We start from the raw sequence: 16,739 nt of genomic DNA, 5'->3' as shown, positions 1-16,739 counted from the left end.
ACCCATGAGTTGACTGGTCAACGGTCGACTTTGACCGCTTGCGTCATGCTGGCGTCATGATGACGTCATAAATGCTTTTTGATTTAATTAATTATGTTAAACCTAAAAATGATTTAAATCTTTAAAAATTAATATAAAATAATCCTAACTCGGATGAAAAAACTTTGTACATGAAAGTTGCTCAGAACGATGAGACAAATCCGAATACGCGGGCCGTTCGTCCACCACACATCCCTAGCATAGCAGACACGCAACTTTCCCCTCCGATTCATCTGTTCGAAAACGCGAAACACCGGGGATACTTTCCCGGATGTTTCCCCCCTTCGCCGGTAGCACCTAGCACTGCGTTAGGTCACCCATAGCACCGCGTATTGCCATGTTATGTTTGTGGTGCTTTGATTGCTCTGTTATTGATTGGTTCCCTCCCTGTTACTTATTTCCGGTAGACCCCGAGACCGCGGTTGAACCAGTGATTAACTACTTCACCTTCGAGGGTCCGTTTCTGTCTGCAGAGCAACCAGGCAACCCCCCCTGATCACCAGATATCGCCTATTCCTTCTCTCTACTGCTTGCATTAGAGTAGTGTAGTATGTTACTGCTTTCGGTTAATCCTATTCTGCCGCATAGCCTGGCATTATTGCTACAGTTGTTACCCTTACCTGCAATCCTAAATGCTTAGTATAGGATGCTAGTATTCCATCTGTGGTCCTACATTCTTGTCCGTCTGCCATGCTATACTATTGGGCCGTGATCACTCGGGAGGTGATCACGGGTATATACTTATATACATAATATATGATACATGTGGTGACTAAAGATGGGTCGGCTCGTAGAGTACCTGCAAGTGATTTCGATGTGGGGGCTGAAAGGACAAGTGGTTCCATCCCGGTAGTGGTGGGCCTGGGTTCCCGACGGCCCCTAACTGTTACTTTGTGGTGGAGCGACAGGGCAGGTTGAGACCACCTAGGAGAGAGGTGGGCCTGGCCCTGGTCGGCGTCCGCGGTTACATCAATTAACACACTTAATGAGATCTTGGTATTTGATCTAAGTCTGGCCACTGGCCTATACGCACTAACCAACTACGCGGGAACAGTTATGGGCACTCGACGTTGTGGTATCAGCCGAAGCCTTCGTGACGTCAGCGACTGAGCGGCGCGCGCCGGATTGGACTGGAACGCCTGCTCTTGTATTAGGGAGGCTAGGTCTGTTTCTAGCCGCCCTCGCAACATGCAGGTGTGCAATGGGCGATGGGCCCAGACCCCTACGCCATAGGATTTAGACCGGCGTGCTGACCTCTCTGTTGTGCCTAGGTGGGGCTGCGATGTGTTGATCTTCCGAGGCTGGGCATGACCAGGAAAGTGTGTCCGGCCAAAGGGGATCGAGCGTGTTGGGTAATGTGGTGCATCCCTGCAGGGAAGTTTATCTATTCGAATAGCCGTGATCCTCAGTAACAGGATGACCCGGAGTTGTACCTTGACCTTATGACAACTAGAACCGTATACTTAATAAAACACACCCTTCCAAGTGCCAGATATAACCCGGTGATTGCTCTCACACAGGGAGACGAGGGGAGGATCGCCGGGTAGGTTTATGCTATACGATGCTACTTGGTGAACTTACCATCTACTCTCTTCTACATGCTGCAAGATGGAGGCTGCCAGAAGCGTAGTCTTCGACAGGACTAGCTATCCCCCTCTTATTCTGGCATTTTGCAGTTCAGTCCACCGATATTGCCCCTTTACACAGATACCCATGCATATGTAGTGTAGATCCTTGCTTGCGAGTACTTTGGATGAGTACTCACGGTTGCTTTTCTCCCTCTTTTCCCCCTTTCCTTTTTACCCGGTTGTCACAACCAGAGGTTGGAGCCCCGGAGCTAGACGCCACCATCGACGACGACCCCTACTACACCGAGGGTGCCTACTACAACGTGCAGGCCGCCGACGACGACCAGGAGTAGTTTAGGAGGATCCCAGGCAGGAGGCTTGCGCCTCTTTCGATCTGTATCCCAGTTTGTGCTAGCCATCTTATGGCAACTTGTTTAACTTATGTCTATACTCAGATATTGTTGCTTCCGCTGACTCGTCTATGATCGAGTACTTGTATTCGAGCCCTCGAGGCCCCTGGCTTGTATTATGATGCTTGTATGACTTATTTATGTTTTTAGAGTTGTGTTGTGATATCTTCCCGTGAGTCCCTGATCTTGATCGTACACGTTTGCGTGCATGATTAGTGTACGATTGAATCGGGGGCGTCACAAGTTGGTATCAGAGCCGACTGCCTGTAGGAATCCCCTTCCAACTCCTTGGCCGAAGTCGAGTCTAGTAATTGCAAAAACTTTTACTAACATGGCTGCGTGGCTTATGGGCCCACGTCGCCATTGGGTGGTATTAGGATCTTTTATTCCTCATCTATACTCTGGGACTCTGATCTCTCTTCTATTCGGGATAAATGAATTTTGCTAACTTTGACATTATGATCTCACTACTGGAATCATCTTCTTTGCCGTCCGCCATGGCAGATGGCAAAGGCATAGATCACAGATGGCAAAATTCTTTGCCGTCCGCTAGCGGACGGCAAGCTGTCCGGATGAACGCCTGCCAGCAAAGGCCATCTTTGTCGTCCGCTTCTTAGAAACGGACGGCAAAGGATTACGCTGTCTGCCATCCGAGGCCAGCAGACGGCAAAGACAGCTGACGGCAGTGCGGTGGCGTGAGAGCCGTTAGGGGGTTAATGGCGCTCTTTGCCATCTGCCAGCAGAAGACAAAGAGTCAAAGATCTTTGCCGTCCGCCGGCGGACGGCAAAGAGCCCAGCTAGGTAGCACTGGGAAGCTGCCACGTGTCCAGATATGCCGTCTGCCAGCAGACGGGAAAGAGGTTTGAATCATTGCCGTCTGCCAGCAGACGACATAGCTAGTCACTTTGCCGTCCGCCAGCAGACGGCAAAATGACCAAATATGTAGCCAGTGTTCCCAGTTTGCATAGGTGACTGCCACGTGTCCTCTTTGCCGTCCGCTAGCGGACGGCTAAGAGGCTATATATCCCCTGTTTTTATTTAAATCCAATTAATTAGACATGGTTTCAAACACAGATATACATGCATACATATCCAACATATCCAACAACATATTTCATCCAATCCAACAACATAGTTCAACAAAGTCCAACATATCCATATATACATAACCAGAAACAAGTTTCCAACAACATATCCATATAGACATACATATCCAAACAAGTTTTCATAAACAACAAGGAAGCACGACAAGAATAGTACACTCCATGAATCCAAGCTTCCTCATGTAAAGCAAATCTGCAAATTGGGAAAGATGAAAGTTAGAAGAAGAAGAAGAAGAAGAAGAAGAAGAAGAAGAAGACTAGTTAGAAGAAGAAGAAGAAGATTTTTTTCTTCTCTTTCTTTTTCTCCTCTCCTCTTCTTTATCTTCTTCTTCTTCTAACTAAGGTAGGTAAAAATGTCATTTTATTGCTAAGCTAGGTAAAAATGCTAAGTGTAGGTCATTTTAGAGCTAAGGTAGGTAAATAGGTCAATTTGGAGCTTAGTAAGGTTATTATGTCATTTTCGAGGAAAATAAGCTAAGTCTATATCATTTTGGAGCTAACAAAGATTATCATGCCATTTTTTACCTAAGTATGCTAAGTATGTCATAAATGAACTGAATAAGCTAAGTATAGCTTATTTTTTATCTAACTTAGGTAATTATGTCATTTAGGAGGAAAATAAGCTAAGTATCCATTTGTAAAGCAAAACACTAGAGAAAACTTACCCTCATCACAACAAATGTGATGAAGATTGCAACTAAGGTAACAATTGATCCAACGGCATAATGATACCAAGCCTCATTATCAATGGCATATTTTCTAATCTTCTTAAGCTTCAGGCGCATTGCATCCATCTTCAAGCGCATTGCATTCATCTTCATCTTGTGATCATCGATGGCATCGGCAACATACAACTCCAATGTCATCGTCTCTTCTTCAATTCTTTTAATTTTTCCTTTCAAATACTCATTTTCTTTTTCAACTAAATTTAACTTCTCGACAAGAGGGTCCGTTTCAAATTCCGGTTCACATAATTTGCATAAATGTGAAATGCAACAAATAGTTATGAAAGAGAATTTACCACATCCGAATCATAAAGCTGGCGAGGGCCGACCGGGACGGAAATCAAGACAATGGCACTATGTATAAGAAACAATCATACAAAGTAAGAAAATTATGAATACCAACTATATAAATCATACAATCATACAAATAACTATATAAATCAAGCACAACATAAAAATTTGAATACCTAATAATCATTATCGGTAATGACGTGCTCGTCATCATCATTAATAAAAGCATCATCATCATCACTATCAGTAATGACGTGCTCATCATCATCATCATTAATAAATGCATCATCATGTGGAAGGCCACCTTTACGTAATCGTTCAAGCATTGACAGGTCATCTGCATCAGTAACTTCTTCTTCTTCCGGCTCTTCTTGTTCTAGCTCAGGGGTGAAGTTGGATTCACTATCGTTGTCTACTTCAATGTTCTGGGTGGAGTAGAGCGGTTCTTGAAACATTTTTTGGAAAGACGTGTTTCTTGGAAGAATTCTCCTTCGTCATATGTGTCTTGGTTAATGTGAGGTTCATAATCCTTTTCATTGGGAGGAGGTGGTCTAACACGTGGCGGCACTTCATAAACGACGTCCCAACCACTGAGATTTGGATCACTTTGACAGGCCCATGGTAGATAGAAAACTTGGGTTTCCTGTTGAGCCGTAATATAGACATCGGGAACATCCAAATGGGTGCTTTGTTTGATTTCGACTAGCCCTATATGTTCATGAGTCCTTCTAGTCTCCCTCGGCTGGAACCAATAACATCTGAAGACTACGACGTTTGGTGGGTTTTCACCATAGAATTCAAGTTCATAAATTGCTTCAACTCTTCCATAATACTCGATACCTCCTTCGCCGATAGCAGAGACACAACAATTTGTAGACTTTCAGCCGGCCATAGATAGCTCTTTGCCATAGGTATGAAAGCGATACCCGTTGATGTCGTATTTTTCAAATGAACGGACCTTATAGTCAAAACCATTAGCTACTTGTCTCAATTCGGCATCCATAATCTCTGAATTAGCCTACAAGTTTAATACGAAAGGATTGTTGCATTAGTCGAAAATTAGCCAATGAAAAAAAGGGTCTAATGGAAATTACCCTTTTTTGAACCAAGAGATGAAACCGGCAAATTCGGCTCCTTGTTTTGCCAGAAGCTCATACTCTTCAACGGAATCCTTTTGGATCACCGCTCCATACGAGAATATGGCGATGTATCGACTGCATCAAAAATCCAGGAATAAGAGAAGTTCAAAGGAATTAGAAGTTGTGAAACAATGTACCGAGATCTTACTCGATGTACAGCCGCACTTCTGTTAGGTTGTTGAAGAGATACAGCGAAATGGTCCGCCATTCTTCAACATCCAACCTTACTGGTTTCCAACCACCGGCTGGTGCGAGATTCCCTTTGAATAGGCTGAGGTTGGATTGACCCTTTTGAGGTTCGTCAGCATTGTACCGAGGCTTCGGATTATACAAATGACGATTTTTGGCTTCGTAGTGTGCGGTCACGAAGTTTGCCGCCTCCTCAGTGATGAATGCCTCCGCCATTGATGCTTCTATTCTACGTTTATTTTTACATTTTGCTCGAAGCGTCTTCTGCATCCTCTCAGTTGAGTAGCACCAACAATTTTGCACGCCCCCCCCCCCCCCCAATCGTGCCTCGGTCGGGAGATGCAAAATCAAGTGTTGCATTGGATTAAAGAAGCTTGGCAGAAAGATCTTCTCTAACTTGCAGATCCACTCCGGCGCCAACTATTCCATTTCTTCTAGGAGGCCAGGCAATAATTATTTCGCACAAAGAACACGGAAGAAACAGCTCAGCTCTGCCAGTACTAGCCATTCATCCTCAGGGATGAACCCACGCAACATCACATGCATTATCCGCTCAATCCATATGTGCCAATCATGACTTTTTAGACCAAATATTTTCAATTTTGAAGACTCGCTCCCCTCTTTAGATTTGCTGCATACCCATCGGGGAACATCAACTGCATTTTCACCCACAAAATAATTTCCTTCATAGCCGGCCTTCCAAGATTGAACCATGCCTTTCGCTTCATCCAGTTGATCCCCTTTCCTTTCGGTTCTTTCATGTTTTGTAACGGTCTATCACATAGCTCCTCTTGATCGACTCTAGCCTTAGTATTATGCTTTGATTTCCCCTCTATGCCGAACAATGTACCAAAAATGGCTTCGGCGATATTCTTTTCAGTGTGCATCACGTCGATGTTGTGTGGGCAAAGGAGGTCTTTGAAGTAAGGCAGATCCCAGAAGCATGTCTTGTGAGTCTAGGCGTGTTCCTTATTATACCCGTTGAAATACCCTGGACACTCTGGATCTGGCTCGAGACCGTTTAACTGATCTATGGTTTGTTGGCCTGTCAACGCAGGTGGTGCAGAGTGTTTGACAACTCTACCTTTGATGAAGTTCTTCTTGTCTTTCCTGAACTTATGGCCAGGATGTAGAAATGGTCTATGCAAGTCGAAGCAACTATACTTGCACCCTGCCGTCAGCCAACGAAACTCAAGAGCTCCCTTGCATGTGGGGCACGGGAACCTTCCATGTACACACCAGCCAACGAATAGCGCATACGCCGGCAAGTCATGCGTCGAGTACATGTACCAGGCACGCATTATGAAGTTCTGTTTTCTAAAGGCGTCGTATGTCTTGAACCCATTATCCCAAGCTTCTTGCAATTCGTCCTTAAGCGGCTGCATGTACACATTCATATTCTTCCCCGGATAGTTGGGCCCTGGAATTATCAACGTCAGGAAAATATTCTTTCGTTGCATAATCTGCCCAGGGGGGAGATTGAGTGGAATGACAAACACGGGCCAACAGCTGTATGGGGCTGCCATCTGACCAAACACACTAAACCCATCTGTGCTGACGGCGACTCGAGGATGCCTTGGATCTGCCTTTTTTCCTTATGTAATGCATCGAAGCGCTTCCACGCTTCACCATCCAATGTGTGCACCATCATCACATTCCCATCTACATCTAGTTTGGTTCTTTTGCCCGTTTTGTGCCATGTCATCTGTCTGGCCGTCTCTTCGACCATGAAAAGACATTGAAGTCTTAGTACGATTGGCATATACCAAAGAACATTAACGGGTATTTTGGTCTGCGTCTTCTCACCCATACCGTTGTCTACCACAACATACCTGGAAGAATTGCAAATGGGACAATAGTTCAAGTCCTCATACTGAAGCCTAAATAAGACACATCCTTTCTCACAGGCATGTATCTTCTCATAGGGCATCTTAAGAGCACAGAGGATTTTGTCTGACTGGTACAGGTTTGGAGGTAGCACATGGCCTTTGGGTAGAAATCGTCCGAATACTGTCATCATCGCGTCGTAGCATTCTCTGCCCAAGTTGAATTGAGCCTTCAAATTCATTATTTGTAAGATGGCATCCAGCTGACAAAGCTCAGTGTGCTCGTGGAGAGGACGTTTTGAGGACTCCAACATTTCAGTGAAGGCCTTTGCAGATTCCTCCATCTCCTCGTCCGAGTCCCGAGCATCGTCAAAGTCTTGCATCATGTCTGCGGTACCAGTACCATGCTTGTCGGTGCGACGACGAACCTCGGCTCTGGCACGTTGGGCAGACTCACCATGTAATGTCCAAACCATGTAACCAGGCGTAAAACCAAACTTCTGCAGGTCTTTACTCATTTCAAGCTCATCCCTCTTTTTATAGTTGTCGCAACGGGCACAGGGGCACCAGCTAAATTCCTGGCCATTTGCAAATGCGGCTCTAACAAACCCCTTGGTTTTTGTTGACCATTCCTCGGTCCAAACTTTCTGACTAGTGTAACCGGTGTACATCCATGCACGATCACTCATATTGACTTCCTACTAGACACAAATATATACATAATTAAGCAAACCATATCCATCAGTTAATGGAGTTTGTCAATTTTATTACGTCCATGCAACCTACACGCTAATAGGTAAAGATAGGTCCTAATCCCACCTGAGTATGTGTAGATCAGATTCGTTTTCCCATGCTCTGCTCCGCATCCGACACAAAATTTCGGCAGCACCTCCCCGCTGTTCTCTTGATACACGTCTCGGCAATAAGCAGAGATAATGTGTACCCGGAGAACAACAGGGAGGCACTGACGAAATTCTGCATCGTATCCGGAGCTGAGCATATGGGAAAACGAACCCAATCTACACATACTCGGGTTGTCCATGGATAACGTTGGACAATTCGAAAGAATCACGATTATAAATATGCAAATGCATGCATATTTATAGATGTAACCCTTTCGAATGGGAGACGCATAGTGGTTACGCATACTGATGATTGACACCTATAGCTAACAAGTTTCATCGGGAGATGTCATTTGTGCTCACCAACGAATGCAGGGGCAGAGCTCGTCGAACACTAGACCCTCGCGTCGATGAAATAACTGCACACTTAAATCCAAAGATGAGTAACATAGCGACCCCCTAACCCGCTCGTCCCCGGGTAAACTAAATAGACCCTACCATCGGTGCAAGTTACATGAGGCAGTCGGCGTTGAACACTAGATCCACATCCCACAAGTGAAGCCGGCGCCCAGCGTCCCGCAAAAATAGTTCTGGTGGCCGATGACGGTCGAACACCTTGGCGAATTTGTCTGGCAGCCTCTGCGATGAGGATTAAAGCCAAGTTTTGAAATTTCAAACAACCAAACCGACTTGAGTCACTTTGGGTGTTTCAAGTTTCAACACTTGCCTTTTAATCGTCATCGCAGAGGCTGCCAGACAAATTCACAATGGTGTTCGACCGCCATCAATGCCGAGAACAGTTGCTTTGAGACGTCGGACGTCGGCGTCACTTGTGGGACGTGGATGTAATATTCGACACCGACGGCCACATGTACCTCGCACCGACGATACTTGCTATTTATGGTTCCATCGACACCGAGGAACCCCCTAACCCGCTCGTCCCCGGGCGCCCTCTTTTCCTACTTCTTTTTTTCATCTTCAACTTCTACTTCTTTTTTTCATCTTCTTCTACTACTACTTATTGTTCTTTTTTCTTCTTCTTCTTCTTCCTCTTCTTCTTTTTCTTTTTTTTCATCTTTCTTGATCATTCTTAAAAATAAGAAAAAAAACCTAAACAAAACTATAAACTAAATGTAACCTAAAATAAACTAAATTAACCTAAACTAACCTAAGCTAAACTAACCTAAACTAAACAAATATAAACTAAATCTAAAAAAACAGAGAAAAAACTCACCATGATGAGGGCGGGGCGGGGGCGGGGCAGGGCCTGGCGGTGCGGCCGGGCGGCGGCGGCTTAGGACGGGGGCGGGGCGGTGCGGGGCGGCCGGCGACTCGGGACGGGGGCGGCGCGGTCGGGCGGGCGGGGCGTAGCGGCGGCCGCCGGCGGCTCGACTAGGCGATGACGGCTCGGGAAGGGCGGGGTGGGGCGGCCGACGACGTGGGTGGCACGGAGCGGGGCGGCCGACGACGTGGGTGGCGCGGGGCGGGGGCGGCTCAGGCGCGGCCGGGCGGGCGGGGCGGCGCGGTCGGCAGGGGCGGCTCGGCTGGGCGGGGCGGTGGCGCGGCCGGGCGGCGGCAGGGCTGAGGGGTCGGGGCGGCTCGGGCAGGGAGAGAGAGGGAATGGACAGATCGGGCGCGGGCGCGGCCCCTTATCTGCTAGGTCACAGCTCTTTGCGGGGGGAAACGGACGAACTAACGGCCATCTTCTTTGTCGTCCGCTGACGGACGACAAAGATGTTTTGCTGTCAGCCAGCAGACGGAAAAGAAGATGGCCGTTAGGTCGCCCTCATACGCCCGCCACCCACCCTCTTTGCCGTCAGCTAGCAGATGGCAAAGATATGCTAATGGCAAAGCCGTCCGTTGCCGTCCGCTGCCTCTTTGCCGTCAGTTTTCTGGTGGCTGATGGCAAAGCCTTTCTTTGCCGTCCGCTAGCTGACGGCAAAGAAGTGGCAGACGGCAAAGAAGTGGATTCCAATAGTGTCTCGTGATCACTTCCATCCGGAGAGCCCCTTATTACAGATGATCGCCTGCTGCGCCAGAAGATTCCGAAGATACTCTCCGATGTTTTCCCGAGACCCTTGTGCCCTTCGCTGTTGCAATCCCTACCATCGATAAATCGTTATGGATGACTACCTACAATCATCGTTCATATCTCCATCCCCAATTACTCTTGTTATTACAAGATTCCCTGAAACATTCCAATATCCCGAGAATCCATTATGCATGTTGCCTTGCAGCTCCATTTCCGCTTTAATACATCTACGGATAATTCCTCACACTCATCGAGGATTTGTTCATTCCTAGTTGATCATGTGACCCACAAGATACTTTGAAATACTATCCGGTCTTCCGATAATCCATTGCCAACTATTGTTCTGCAAATACTTCTCTGCTTGCATTATGGATACTTTCATATGTCTAGCAATATTCACGAGCATCCTTTGTCACCGTCATTTTGAGTCTTTGATCCAATATGTTTGCGAATGCTCGCAATCATCAATCCAGCCCAGAATTCATCATTCTGGCTCAGACGTCATTTTAAACATGAGCTGGATCTTGACCAATCAATTTATCATCAATTGTATCCCTAAGCCTACTCAACTTATCCATCCTTAATCAGAGTGTTTGCCTCTGATCCCTTGATTTGGAAATTATAATTCTTGGCCTTTGAACTTTGAATTAGTCAGTTGTTTCTATAATTCAATGCCTTTGCATTGTTTCTTCTATTGGTTGTGTGCCAATGCTCACATCAGCTCCGTTATGGACCGTCAGATCCTTTGTTGAATTTTCATCCGGCAGTGTCCTTTGTATACAAAAACCTCGAGAAGTTCTTCCCCTGATACATTATGCAATTGGTAAATCCTATCCTCTGCTTTGATAAACATACTCTACTTTCGAGCTTGTATTATTTACTCTGAAGTTTGTGCTATATGTTCCTAAGATGCCCCGATGGGTTGAACCAACGCCTTCCCTAATCTGTGTGAACCCGAAAGATTTCATGGGCCATACTTCTCTGGTATTGCACCAGGTAAAACTTTCAACAACTAATGTCATTTTCGAAATACGAGAGGTGAATGGAAGGTTATGCATTGAGGAAGTGGGAGTCGACCTTGAACCTTTGTGTTCATGCCCATGGACACGATGTAGATCCTATCAAGGAAGCTTCTTGTAATAATAGTTATTTCCTTGATATAATATCCTTTGGTATCGGTGAATTGATCCTTTACAATTGTGGTTCAGACCATATTTTCTTCTTGATTCCATTTCTCGAACAAGTTAGAGTACTTGCCTTCTGCAGATCAATAAGCCTGCCCAACCTCTATTTTGATCTGCCTTCTTGTATTACCCCGATGGTATCTCGAGGATATATCTTATGAATTTCTGATGTAGTACCTTCCATGTCATAGTTACTCCACGGGTTCTGGGTTGTCATCAACCGAGAACATCGATAAGTGAATCGATTTCGCGCTTCGATACGATAACTCTTAAGTAATTTTCGTTGCTTATGAGTTTAATAATCCTTCAAGTTATTCCTAGCCTGATTGGCTATATCCTTATCGTGCTAAATTTTAACTCTGCTACCTGGTCTTCTTCCCGGAGCACAATTTTCGAGATGAGCTAAGCTTACGTCAATCTTCCTCATCATATCATTTCGCCTTGAACCGCAAGCTTGGTTTCGAGTTGGTGTCGTATCCATGGTTCCAATAACCTCTCGCTTCATCATTCCTTTGACTTGATGTCATCGCCGATCGATTACATCTTCAGGTAATCTCTCGACAAATGTGTCGTGATCATATTCAACATTCTGAGCTCTTCTAGAATATCAATCAAATTCATGATGAGAAATACCATCCTTGCCCCTCGATGATTTGTGTTATCATCGGCAACATTCTTGCCTTCCCCCCAACACAAACTTGTTCATGTTTTGTGTTGTACCTTGATTTCCTTGCTATCTAGCTTAGGTTATGTTCTACCTTGTAGTATTATTGTCTTCTATATCAAGTATGTTGTGAGGATTGATCCACCTCTTAGGAATTATTGGTATAGTGATATTTCTCCCCATCATCATTCTTTCTTGGTCCCTGTGTTGGTTCTAACTGGGGTACTGATACGTCCATTTTGCATCATGCTTTTATATCATATTTATTGCATTATGGTCCGTTATTACACATTATGTCACAATACTTATGTCTATTCTCTCTTATTTTACAAGGTTTACATGAAGAGGGAGAATGCCGGCAGCTGGAGTTCTGAGCTGGAAAAGGAGCAAATATTAGAGACCTATTCTGCACAACTCCAAAAGTCCTGAAACTCCATGGAAGTTATTTTTGGAACTAATAAAAAATACTGGTGAAAGAATCCACCAGAGGGGGCCCACACCCTGGCCACGGGGTGGGGGGCACGCCCTACCCCCCTGGGCACGCCCCCTGCCTTGTGGGCCCTCGAGCAGGCCTCCGATGCCCATCTTCTTCTATATGAAGTCTTTTACCCTGGAAAAAATCATAAGCAAGCTCTCAGGACGAAACACCGCTGCCACGAGGCGAAACCTTGGCGGAACCAATCTAGGGCTCCGGCGGAGCTGTTCTGCCGGGGAAACATCCCTCCGGGAGGGGGAAATCATTGCCATCGTCATCACCAACGATCCTCTCATTGGGAGGGGGTCAATCTTCATCAACATCTTCACCAGCACCATCTCCTCTCAAACCCTAGCTCATCTCCTGTATCCAATCTTTGTCCCAAAACCTCAGATTGGTACCTGTGGGTTGCTAGTTGGTTTATTTGGTGGAAGATCATATGTTCAGATCCTTTATGCATATTAATACCCCTCTGATTATGAAGATGAATATGATTTGTGAGTAGTTACGTTTGTTCCTGAGGACATGGGAGAAGTCTTGCTATAAGTAGTTATGTGAATTTGGTATTCGTTGATATTTTGATGAGATGTATGTTGTCTTTCCTCTAGTGGTGTTATGTGAACGTCGTGTGACACCCCAAAATTTTGACCTTGATTCATTAATTAAAATTTTGCCAACAAATTAAAAATTTTATTTTCAGGTTTTATCTGTTAATTTCAGATAACTCTGTCCCTCTGAATTTTTGAGTTTTTCCTTTTGGATGGAAACCTTTCAAAAATGTTGTTGGACTTGTATATCTTCCCAAGACCATTTCTTTTTATCAGTGGAATTATTTCTACAATTATTTTTCCTGAGCTTTATTTCTTTAAAAATGATTTGTCATAAGTTTTAGAGTTCCATTTGCACTACAACCCTTTCAAATACTTCTTTAAAAATTCCACCAAACTTTGGGGATGTCATGTGATGTTCCCACATCACTTTTATGCAAAAGTCCCTTTCAGTCATTTGGAGATTTTGAGCCCTACCTCAAGTTTTCAAATCTGGTCCAGTTGGTAATTTGCACTACAATCTATTTAAATATTTCTTTAAAATTCCCACCAAAATTGGGGGATGTTAGTAGTAGTGTATAATTCAACTATATGCAAAAACCCATTGGTGTTCTTTGAAAAATTTGAGCAAATTATCCTCATCTTCATTCTGGTCCAGTTTAGTGTTTTGCACTGCAACCATATTTTATCTTGCTCTTGTTGCCTTGGGATTTGTCCTGCTGTTTGACCACTCTACCAAACCCTTAAGTCCAGGAGATTGGACCCATTGGAGTATTTTTGGTCCATGCAACAATGCCCTTCACTTTCTGTCCAGAACTGAAGATTTGCAAATCTTGCACTAACAAGTTTCTGGTTTTTCCCAAATAGCCTTGCCATCATCACTTGCACCTAAAGAGACCCCAACCTGGAGATTTGGGCCACCAGAAGAGATGCATAGATGCCCATGGCATTCTGTCGAGCACCTTGTGTTCATGGACAGCTTTGGCATAGTTTTATGTTTGCACTGTGATCTTGCCCCTCTAGACAAACCAGCATGTCCACTAGTCTCCTAGCCACCACTAACCTAGACCTGTTAACTACCAGCCTCATTCAAGCCCTCTAGCACGTGTTGGCATTTTGTCGAGCACCTGGCGTGCGTGCTCTGGGCGCGGCCAGAGCACGCGTTTTGCACATGCGTGCACCCGAGCCGCCGCGTCTTGCCCCTGGCCGTTGCTCGCCCGCAGAGCCGCGCCCGTCCTCATCTGCTCACCAGAACCCTCCAAGCCCTCCCCTGGCGCCCTACAGCGCCGCCGTCAGGTCGGCCGTGGCCGCGAGCGGGCGGTCGCAGCAGTCTCTGCCATGGACGGCGCCGCCCGAGCCACAGCCGCGCGCCAGCTCGCCCTGAACAGCTCGAGCTCATCCCCTCACCCTGCCAGACCCCGCCAGCCATCGCCACGCGCCCCCTGGCTACAGAACGGCGGTTCGCCGTCGATCTTATCCCCGGCCGCCGCGGAACCGACCTACTCGCGCTATAAATAGGACTCCGAGCTCGCCTAGGCCCTCAGGCAACCTCAAGCCAACCCTCTGGAGCTCCCCTAGCCCGCAATCGACGGAGGAAGGCCGTCTTCCCCATCTCCGGCAGGTTCGGCCGCCGCCACTCCCCGGCTCCGCTCGTCACAACCAGAGCCTCCCCCGTCCAACCAGTGCCACCATCCCCTTCCCCTCAATCTCGCAGAGCCACCCAACATCTCAAATTCGCTCGGGAGCCACCGTAGCCCAAACCCCCAAATCCTCCCGAAGCCACCTCCGCCGCGGAGCTCGCCGCCGGCGATTCCCTTCGCCCCCGCCAGCCTGTCGACCACCGGGAGGACCGCCCTGGACTGGCGGATCCATCCCCGCCATCAGAACCCCGCGAGGAGCCTCCGTTCGCCGACGGCGATCGCCGGAGATCCGCCTCCGTTCGGCCAGAAGAGAGGAAGGCGGGGACGACTGGTCAAACCTGACCAGTGGACCCAAGGGGCCCACTGTCAGTGACCCACGGTTCGGCCCGCGCGGGTTAAGTGGAGGCGTAAAACCCGAAGTACGTGTCCCCCTCTCGAAAGCGTATTTCGTCCGAAACGTTTTCTTTTCTATTTTATTTTAAAAACAGAAATTTGACTAAACTTTGACTGGCCATAACTTTTTAAATATAAGTCCAAATGACTTGATTCTTTTTTTGTTGTTTCTCAATTCTGTCTAGTTTATTTTCATATATATTTGAAAATTTTCCAGACACCTTTTTTGTACTGTTTTAAAATTATGTGTTAATTTAAATTTCCTCAAAATAGGATTTTGGAGAGAGAAGAAAACTTTCAAAAAGTTTTTGGGATGCACCCTGCCTCTCCACAACTTGAAGGCAAGCATTCTGAACCCTGGCATAATATTTTTGTTTGTTGTTTGATACGGTTACAACACCACCTTGACATGGAGCATTAGTTATTTTATGTGACGATACAATCATACGCAGGAGTGCATAATGAAGATTCTTTGCTGTTAGAAATGGATATGCTTGTGATAGTAATCATCTTCGTATGCCTTTCATGCCTACCGGAAGGAAGCCGGGAAAGTCTCTGTCTTGGGTAGACACGAGCTTGTCTCTAGATCCTCGTCAGGACGGTTGTGTCCGGTATGGCATGATGAGGTATGATGAGTGGTGATTCTATCTGTTGGTTGAAATATATTTGTTATGCTAATCATGCAGGAAATACTTAAACCTCCTAAGTCGACCATAGATCGAGTCTTGTTCCAGTAACCCCCATACTTGTTTCGTACTACCACTTGTCCCTGCCATAGGTAGGGTACGGTTCAATAAGTTGTCAACCCCTTACCTAGCACACACCGTACAGAGAGGACATGGTGGAAGATACCGGAGGCATCCGGTAGGCATGCCACCTGGTCCGGGGGCATGGGTGTTTTGGTTGTAGCCGAAGGGGTAGCTCCCCTAGTTTGCACGCGGTATAAATTTTGTGATCCGATGCTAAGTCGAGGTTGTAGCCTCCCCACTTAGAGTTTTGCTTAATGGGTGTCGTGGGTGATTCCAGACACCGGTAAGTTAGGCTGGTGTGTGCGGTCAGGTGTGTTTTCAATTAAAAGACCGTAGACGGAATTAGTCCCGATGGACTAAAGGAATCCGTTACTCGCGGGTAAAGAGTACACCCTCTGCAGAGATTATATCTATTCGAATAGCCGTGTCCATGGTTAAGGACTACAGTCTGGGATGGGTCAAGTGTCGGTCTTAGTGTCGGTCTTCGGAGGAAAAATTGCTAAACCAGAACATGGATCATGACTTGTGACTCATGATGATTATGATCACTATTATTATGGACTAACCATTTACATTATTTGAATTATTGAGTATCCCTGGGACGGTTCTACCTCCTGGATATTCACTGTGATCATTCTCTTATAAGCCCCTTATCTGGCGTCGCTCAGACGCCCGACTGTGGCATGCTTGTTATTTAAATTATTTATAAGCCCTTTATGTGGTGTCGCTCAGACGCCCGACTGTGGAATGCTTGTTATTTAAATTATTTATAAGCCCTTTATGTGGTGTCACTCAGACGCCCGACTGTGGCATGCTTGTTATTTAAATTATTTATAAGCCCTTTATGTGGTGTCGCTCAGACGCCCGACTGTGGCATGCTTGTTATTTCTATTATTTATAAGCCCTTTATGTGGTGTCGCAC

The sequence above is a fragment of the Aegilops tauschii genome, chromosome 6 (assembly GCF_002575655.3).
Source record: "Aegilops tauschii subsp. strangulata cultivar AL8/78 chromosome 6, Aet v6.0, whole genome shotgun sequence".
NCBI classification, from domain to species: domain Eukaryota; kingdom Viridiplantae; phylum Streptophyta; class Magnoliopsida; order Poales; family Poaceae; genus Aegilops; species Aegilops tauschii.
Note: the sequence above shows the minus strand (reverse complement) of the source record.